A 9,128-nucleotide genomic window follows, 5' to 3' on the forward strand; every position below is an offset into this window, starting at 1 on the left:
TTAATTGTAAATTTTATGATCTGTTCCCCTCTACCACCACTGCAGCACTCTGACAGTGTTTTATTTCAAACTCTGATCTCTGCCCTGTGATTAAAAGAGAATTCTGCTGGTTATCTCCCACAGTCCCTGCTGTGGGAAAAACTGGTATCCAACATTCTCTGAAACATACTGCCTTTCATCTAGACTCAGAAGCTAGACATACAATTTCAAACAGAAGAACAGGAGTCATGGCGGTGTTACACCTGTCACCTGCCTGGGCCCAGCCATCAGCTATGGTTGTTGATGGTGAGACTGCTGAAAAGACCTGAGCAGTACGGGAGAGAACAAAGGTAGTTCTTTCTATAGCATGATGGGGATGGAAGACGTCAAACTTCCAGAAGCCTCGTCTCCCATGCTTCACCCCAGAAGTTATTTTTGCGGTCAGGCTAGCTGAGGCTTCTGGGCCTCTCCTTGTGCCTCTTCATATTGTTCCCCTGGTTTCAGCTGAGGGTCAGGGATCATCACCGTCTTAAGGACAGTGCTTAGATGGGGAACAATCTTGCCATGCATTCTCCAGCTTCCATAGGGGTTTGTCAGGTGCTTTTCAAATAAAACATACTCCAAGACACCGTTGGGTACATCTCCCTGTCCATACAACAACAGGCCAAACTGGTCATGGATGGCCAGAGTCTGCTGGGTGTGCAGGCCTATGGTGACCTGGCCATACATCATGCTCTCGTTTATCAGATTTGAACAGCAAACTTAAACCACATGATAGGGCTCTAAAGATTCCACGAAGCTCCAGCAGATGGTCTTATATTTGATATCCCAGATCATGTCTGGAAAAGTGTTCAGTTACCAAGGTATAAAGTCGGTCATGTGTGAGTTGTTTAGACAAAGTTAAGATTCAATAAAGATATCCTTAGCTTTCTCAGGGAAGTCCTTTGTTTCAAAATTGTCATCATCCTTTTTTTTTTTAGATAGAGTCTCGCTCTGTCGCCCAGGCTGGAGTGCAGTGGCATGATCTTGGCTCACTGCAACCTCTGCCTCCCGCGTTCAAGATTCTCCTGCCTTAGCTTCCTGAGTAGCTGGGATGACAGGCATGCGCCACCATGCCTGGCTAATTTTTGTATTTTTAGTAGAGACGGGGTTTCACCATGTTGGCCAGGATGGTCTCAAACTCCTGACCTCGTGATCCACCCACCTCGGCCTCCCAAAGTGCTGGGATTACAGGCGTGAGCCCCATGCCTGGCTGTCAACATACTCTTATCTTCTGGATTAATTGTAATGCCACGTTATTCTTCATTCGTTCAATTCTGTTTTAGTCCTTCCTTTGAAAGAGATGACATTCGGCCGGGCGTATGTCATCTCTTTCAAAGGAAGGACTGAAACAGAGAATTGAATGAATGAATTACACGCCTGTAATCTCAGCAGTTTGGGAGGCCAAGGCGGGCAGATCACCTGAGGTCAGGAGTTCGAGATGAGCCTGGCCAACGTGGTGAAACCCTGTCTTTGAAAAAAAAAAAAAGAAAGAGATGACATTTGAATATCACACTCAAGAGGAACATAGGCATCAAAGATACCAGCTGTACAGGCCAGATGTATGGGACAATCCAAAGGTTCTGGAGGAGTAACCAGTCCTGCTTTCTAGGCATGTTCCATAAACTTCTTTTCTGTTTTGTATTTAGGTTGATAAATAAGAGGTGTGAAACGTTTTTTTAATTTTTACTGGAAATATAGCTGCAGACCGAATCACCAGAACTAGCTGCCAAGACCACCAGCCCAGAACCTTTGATAAAAGAGACAACCCCTGAGGTATAGGGGCTGTCATTTTGTTCACACAAAGGCCACTGGGAAGGTGTTTTTTTTTTATTTTTTTTTTTAGTTTTTGAGAGGGAGTCTTCTCTGTCTCCCAGGATAGTAGAGTTCAGTGGTGCAATCTCAGTTCACTGCAACCTCTGCTCCTGGGTTCAAGTGATTCTCATGCCTCAGCCTCCTGCATATCTGAGACTACAGGCACACACAGCTAAGTTTTGTATTTTTTAGTAGAGATGGGGTTTTGCCATGTTGGACAGGCTGGCCTCAAACTCATGACCTCAGGTAATCCACCTACCTTGGCCTCCAAAAGTACGAGGATGACAGGCGTGAGCCACCATGCCTGGCCAAAGCTCTGTATATTTTATCATAATTTTTTTTTTTTTTTTTTGAGACGGAGTTTCGCTCTTGTTACCCAGGCTGGAGTGCAATGGCGCGATCTCGGCTCACCGCAACCTCCGCCTCCTGAGTTCAGGCAATTCCCCTGCCTCAGCCTCCTGAGTAGCTGGGACTACAGACACGCGCCACCATGCCCAGCTAATTTTTTTGTAGTTTTAGTAGAGACGGGGTTTCACCGTGTTGACCAGGATGGTCTCGATCTCTTGACCTTGTGATCCACCCGCCTCGGCCTCCCAAAGTGCTGGGATTACAGGCTTGAGCCCCCGCGCCCGGCTTTATCATAATTTTTAAAAAGGAATGAAAGGCCAGGTATGGTGGCTTATACTTGTAATCCTAACACTTTGGGAGGCTGAGGCCAGAGGATCCCTTGAGCACAGGAGTATGCCAGCAGCCTGGGCAACATAGGGAGACCATGTCTCTAAAAACAAACAAAAAAATTAATTAGCTGGATGTGGTGGCACATGCTCGTGGTCCCAGCTACTTGGAAGGCTGAGGTGAGAGGATCACTTGAGCCCAAAAGATGGAGGCTGCAGTGGGCTGTGACCACACCACTGCACTCCAGCCTAGGCTATAAAGTGTGACGCTGTCTCAGAAAAAATAATAATAATAAGGAAGAACTGATGCATGCTACAATGCAGATGAACCTCTAAAACATGCTAAACATGCTAAATGAAGGAAGCCAGACACAAAAGGTCACATATGACATGATTCTATTTATATGAAACATTCAGAATAGGCAAACCCATAAAGTCAGATAGCAGGTTAGTGGTTTACTAGGGCCAGAGGAGAAAGGAAAGAAAGGAAGATACAGAGTGACTGCTAATGGGAATGAAATCTCCTTTGCGGGTAATGAAAATATTTTGGAACTAGTTAGAAGTGGTGGTTGTACAATATTATGAATATACTAAATGCCACTGAATCATATACTTTAAAATGGTTAATTTTATATTATGTGAATTTTACCTCAAGTTAAAAAAATCTTACTTGATGCTACATATCAGCTGGGATTGAAAAAGAAAAATAAATTTAAAAATACTTGAGAATAAAGATGAAACATGGAGACACCATAATGACTAAAGAAATTGAATGACTATTTGAGAATCTTCCCACAAAGAATACATTGAACCCAAATGGATTTACAAGTGAATTCTTCCAAATGTTCCAACACCCAAAAGTGTAATTGAGTGGAAATGTGAGAAAAAGTTTTAATGGCTGGAGAGCAGAGTGTGGAATAGTGTGGTGCTTGGTGAAAGGTGGGCTGGAGAAAATGGGCAAGAACAGTCATGATAAGAGTCTATCATGGGGTTTGGACTATCTTAAGGGGCCTTGGGAAGATTTTGATAAGTCTGAGCAGGAGACTGAAATATTACCTTTGAACCTCTGCCTTATGTGGTGGGTGGGTTTGACTATAAATAATGCTCTCAATTATTGCCATGTTGGACAGGCTGGCCTCAAACTCATGACCTCAGGTAATCCACCTACCTTGGCCTCCAAAAGTACGAGGATTATGGGTATAACTTTTAAATTTTAAAAATTATTTAAAAAATAACCTTGTACTGGGAGCATCGTAATATCCTTGGCATCATTCTAATTTTAGTATATGTGCTGCTGAAGCAAATACCATATAACTTTTATAGGCTTTCATTACCAGTGCCTTTTCTTTGTTTACTCTTTTCATTTTTTTCTCCTATTCTTTCATTTATTTATTTATTTTTTTTTTGAGATGGAGTCTTGCTCTGTCGCCCAGGCTGTAGTGCAGTGGCGGGATCTTGGCTTACTGCAACCTCCACCTCCCCAGTTCAAGCAATTCTTCTGCCTCAGCCTCCTGTATAGGTGGGATTACAGGCATGTGCCACCATGTCTAGCTAATATTTTTTTTTATTTTTATTTTTAGTAGAGACGGGGTTTCACCATGTAAGCCAGGCTGGTCTCAAACTCCTGACCTGGTGATTCTCCCACCTCAGGCTCCCAAAGTGCTGGAATTACAGGTATGAACCACCACGCCCGGCATCATTTATTTATTTATTAATATTATTTCTAGAGATAGATCTTGCTCTTTTGCTCAGCCTGGAGTGCAGTGGTGCGATCTTGGCTCACTACAGCCTCAACCTTTTAGGTTCAAATGATCCTAGCACCTCAGCCTCCCAAGTAGCTGGGACTGCAGTCACCCACTACCATACCTGGCTAATTTTTTTGTATATTTCATAGAGAGGGGGTTTCTACTATGTTGCCCACGCTGGTCTCAAACTTCTGGGCTCAAACAACCTGCCCACCCTGGCCTCCCAAAGTGCCTGGATTATAGGCATGAGCCATCGCACCTGGCCTCTTCCATTCCTTTAAATGCGATCTAAGACATAATGACCAGAAGTTTTAAAAATGAGTCTCAGTTTATTAAGATTAATTCATCCTTCTAAACTGTTGATATGCTTATTAATTCTGTCCTAACTATGGTCTTATTTTATCAATATTTTTTGAGACAGAGTCTCATTCTGTTGCCCTGGCTGGAATGCAGAGGCGCAATTTCGGCTCACTGCAATTCCACCTCCGAAGGTTCAAGCTCCTGCCTCAGCCTCCTGAGGAACTGGGACTAGAGGCATGTGCCACCACCCCTGGCTGATTTTTGTATTTTTAGCAGAGACAGGGTTTCACCCTGTTGGTCTCAAACTCCTGAGCTCAAGTGATCCACCTGCCTTGGCCTCCCAAAGTGCTGTGATTACAGGCATGAGCCACTGCGCCCAGCCTCTAACCATGATTTTAAACATAATTTGTTTTTTGTCTCTTTTTTCTAACTTTTTATTTTTGTATTTTTAATATTTATTTATTTACTTAGAGACAGGGTCTCACTTTGTAACCCAGGCTGGCGTGAACATAGCTCACTGCAGCCTTGAACTCCCAGGCTGAAGTGATTCTCCTGCCTCAGCCTCTGGAATTGCTAGGACCACAGGCATAGACTGTTACAGCTGGCTATTTTTTTTAATTTTTAGAAGAAGGAGGGCTTATTATATTGCCCAGGCTAGCCTCAAACTCCTGAGCTCAAATGATCCTCCTACATTGGCCTCCCAAAGTGTTGGGATTACATGTGTAAACTTTTTATTCTGGAAAATTGTGAATATACTGGAAAGTTAGAAAGTTAGAAAGAATGGTGTAATGAAATCTCATGTATACATCATCCAGCTTCAGTAAATTTCAAGTAATGGAAAATCTCTTTCATCTATACTGTCACCCACTTCTTTACCCTCATTGTTTTGAAAGAATACCTAGACATTATATCAGTTTGTTTGCAAATATTTTATTATTAAACATAATCATGTTCCATTATAAAATGAAATTACTAAACTTCAATTCTCAGGTGTCTGTTATACATGTTGGTATATGATGATCATTGAGGATATTACAAAATTATCTTTTTTTTTTTTTTAATTGAGATGAAGTCCACTCTTGTCTCTCAGGCTGGAGTGCAATGGCGCGATCTTGGCTCACTGCAACCTCCACTTCACAGGTTCAAGTGATTCTCCTGCCTAGCCTCCTGAGTAGCTGGGATTATACATGCCTGCCACCACGCCCAGCTATATTTTGTATTTTTAGTAGAGGCAGGGTTTTAGCAAATTGGCAAGGCTGGTCTCGAGCTCCTGAAGTCAGGCAATCCAACTATGTCGGCCTCCCAAAGTGCTGGGATTACAGGTGTGAGCCAATGCACCTGGCCTCCAAAATTATCTTTGAAAATAAAATGTGGGCTGGGAACAGTGGTTCACACTTTTAATCCTAGCACTTTGGGAGGCCTAGGTGGGAGGATCACTTGAATCCAGGAGTTCAAGACCAGCCTGGACAACATAGCAATATATTATCCCTATTTTATTTTTAAGGTAATTTATTAATTAAAATAAAATAAAATATGGTGTGTATATTTGGAACTTTGTTCACAGATGTCAGGAAAAATTATAAAATTCACCATCACCCATTGAAAATAGCTTTTAACCTGGTTTCATTGACAAGGTATCTCTAAGAGAAAGAGTAACAGATATAACTAAAAATTATTTGTTGGCAGGCAGGGGGAGGGGGGTAATACATAAATAAATAAATAAATATTATTTGTTAACTTTGTATAAGACTTTTTGATATATTTCTCAGGAATTGAGAGAGGGAAAAACACTAATAACTTGGCATTATTTTCTTCACTGGGTGGTTTCCATTTATTTTATTTGTTTATTTTATTTTTGACATAGGGTCTTGCTGTCACACAGGCTGGAATGTAGTGGCATGGTCATAGCTCACTACAGCCTTGACCTCCAGGGCTCAAGTGATCCTCCCACCTAAGCCTTCAGAGTAGTTCATTCTACAAGTGCATGCACCACCACATTCAGCTAATTTTTTTTTTTTTTTTTTTTTTTTGAGATGATGGAGTTTTGCTCTTGTTGCCCAGGTTGGAGTGCAATGGTACAATCTCGGCTCACTGCAACCTCCGCATCCCAGGTTCAAACAATTCTCCTGCCTTAGCCTCCTGAGGAGCTGGGATTACAGGCATCTGCCACCATGCCCAGCTAACTTTTTTTTGTATTTTTAGTAGAGATGGAGTTTCACTATATTGGTCAGATTGGTCTTGAACTCCTGACCTCATGATCTGGCTGCCTTCGCCTCCCAAAGTGCTGGGATTACAGGTGTGAGCCACTGCTCCCGGTCCTCACATCCAGCTAATTTTTAAACTTTTTCATAGAGACAGGGTCTCACCATGTTGCTCAGGCTAGTCTGGAACTCCTGGGCTCAAGCAGTCCTCCCATCTTGGCCTTCCAAAGTCCTGGGATTACAGGCATGAGCCATATGTCTGGTCAATAAAAGATTTTATTTTATTTTATTTTATTTTAAAGACGGGGTTTCACCATGTTGGTCAGGCTGGTCTTGAACTCCCGACTTCAGGTGATCTGCCCGCCTTGGCCTCCAAAGTGCTTGGATTACAGGCGTGAGCCACCACATCCAGCCCAATACAAGATTTTCAAGCAAAATTATATTTGGATAAGATTCTGGGAGGAAAAAAGAAATATAAAATTTCCAATTTTACAAAGGTTGTTTATGTGTTTTTCAGTGGCTGATAAATATCAAAGTCACTGTGGAATTTAGATTATACTGGATAAATACAAATTGGAGAAACAATCTTTTTTTATTTTTTATAAAATTATAAAAAAATTTTAATTCTTTTAAAACTTAAAATTTAAAAACTTTTTAAAAATTTATTTATTTTTTTTTAAAAGATAAGAGATGGGGTTTCTCCATGTTGGCCAGGCCAGTCTCGAACTCCCGACCTCAGGTGATCTGCCTACCTCGGCCTCCCAAAGTGCTGGGATTACAGGCGTGAGCCACCGTGCCCGACCTAAAAACTTTTTTTCTTTAGAGATGGGGTCTCACTACATTGCCCAGGCTGGAGTGCAGTGGCTATTCACAGGCTCCATCCCATTACTGATCATCACCGGAGTTTTGACCTGCTCCGTTTCTGACCTGGGCCAGTTCACCCCTCCTTAGGCAACCTGCTGGTCCCCCGCTCCCGGGAGGTGACCATATTGATGTCGAACTTAGTGCGGACACCCGATAGGCATAGCACTACAGCCCAGAGCTCCTGGGCTCAAGTGATCCTCCAGCCTCAGCCTCCCGAGTAGCTGGGACTACAGGCACGTGCCATGGCATCCGGCTTTTTTTTTTTTTTTTTTTTAAGAGACGGGGTTTCACCATGTTGGCCAGGATGATCTCGGTCTCCTGACCTCATAATCTACCCACCTGGGAACTCCTCTCCCTTAACATCTGCCTGAAATATTTACTGATTTTAAAAATTCTTTTTTCAAGATTTCCTACCACAAGGAGCCACTTGATCCACCCCATCAAACTTAGGCTCTCTTTCTTTTCTGGTTCAACGGAACACCCATCCCTGCCTCAATCTCCCCTACCCTTTCCCAAACTCCGTCCCCATCATCCTAAAGCCCAAGAGTCTCTCAGCCTGGTTGGAGCTCTGAGCTGCCTATAAACTTGAAAGAATTTGTATACCCATAACTAAAATGAACTTTTTCTGCCATCATTTAAGTCACTTAATTGAAAAGTGCATTTGTCCCTTGGTATCCAAGAGGGACTGACTCCAGGGACTCCCTCAAATACCAAAATCAGTGGATGCTCCAGTCCCTTATATAAAATGGCATAGAATTTTGCTTATAACCTACATACATTCTCCAGTATACTCTAAATCATCTCTAGAGTATTTATAGTACCTAATAGAATGTAAATGCTATGTAAACAGTTGTCATACTGTATTGTTTAGAGAATAATGACAAGAAAAAAGTCTGTGCATGTTCAGTACAGATTTTTTTTTTTTTTCTTTTTTGAGACAAGGTCTGGCTCTATTGCCTAGGCTGGAGTGCAGTGGCACAATCTCAGCTCACTGCAACCTCCACCTCCCGGGCTCAAGCCATCCTCCTACCTCAGCCTCCCCGAGTAGCTGGTAGCTGGACCTACAGGTGCACACCCCCACACCCAGCTATTTTTTTTGAGTTTTTTTTTTTGGTTTTTTTTTTTTTTTTTTTTAGAGATGGGTTTTGTCATATTGCCCAGACTAGTCTTGAACTCATAAGTTCAAGCAATCCTCTCACCTCCGTCTCCCAAAGTGCTGTGATTACATGCATGAGCTACCACACCCGGACAGATGCAATTTTTTTGTCTTTTTTTTCTTTCTCCAGTGTCAGTGTTGATCAAATATTTCCAGTCTGCAGTTGGTTGAATCCACCAATGCAGAACCCATGGAAACAGAGATCTGACTGTATTGGACTGTGAATCATTCATGTTATCTCCAGAACAATCGATGTAGCCTCCTGTATCTTTGTCCATGAATGACCTAAGGCCAAAGGCTGACTTTGACCTCAAGGTGAGTGCCTGAAGGCATCAGGTAATCACAGCCCTCCGGG

At 42.5% G+C, this 9,128-nt stretch overlaps 1 pseudogene; it reads right to left on the reverse strand.

Annotated features, from left to right (window-relative positions):
• Positions 1-208: 208 nt before the first annotated feature.
• LOC116526902 lies at positions 209-1,822 on the reverse strand (annotated as a pseudogene).
• Between the last annotated feature and the right edge of the window lie 7,306 nt (positions 1,823-9,128).

Source organism: Sapajus apella, unplaced genomic scaffold (assembly GCF_009761245.1).
Source record: "Sapajus apella isolate SASKATOON/1434 unplaced genomic scaffold, GSC_monkey_1.0 scaffold52, whole genome shotgun sequence".
Taxonomy (NCBI): domain Eukaryota; kingdom Metazoa; phylum Chordata; class Mammalia; order Primates; family Cebidae; genus Sapajus; species Sapajus apella.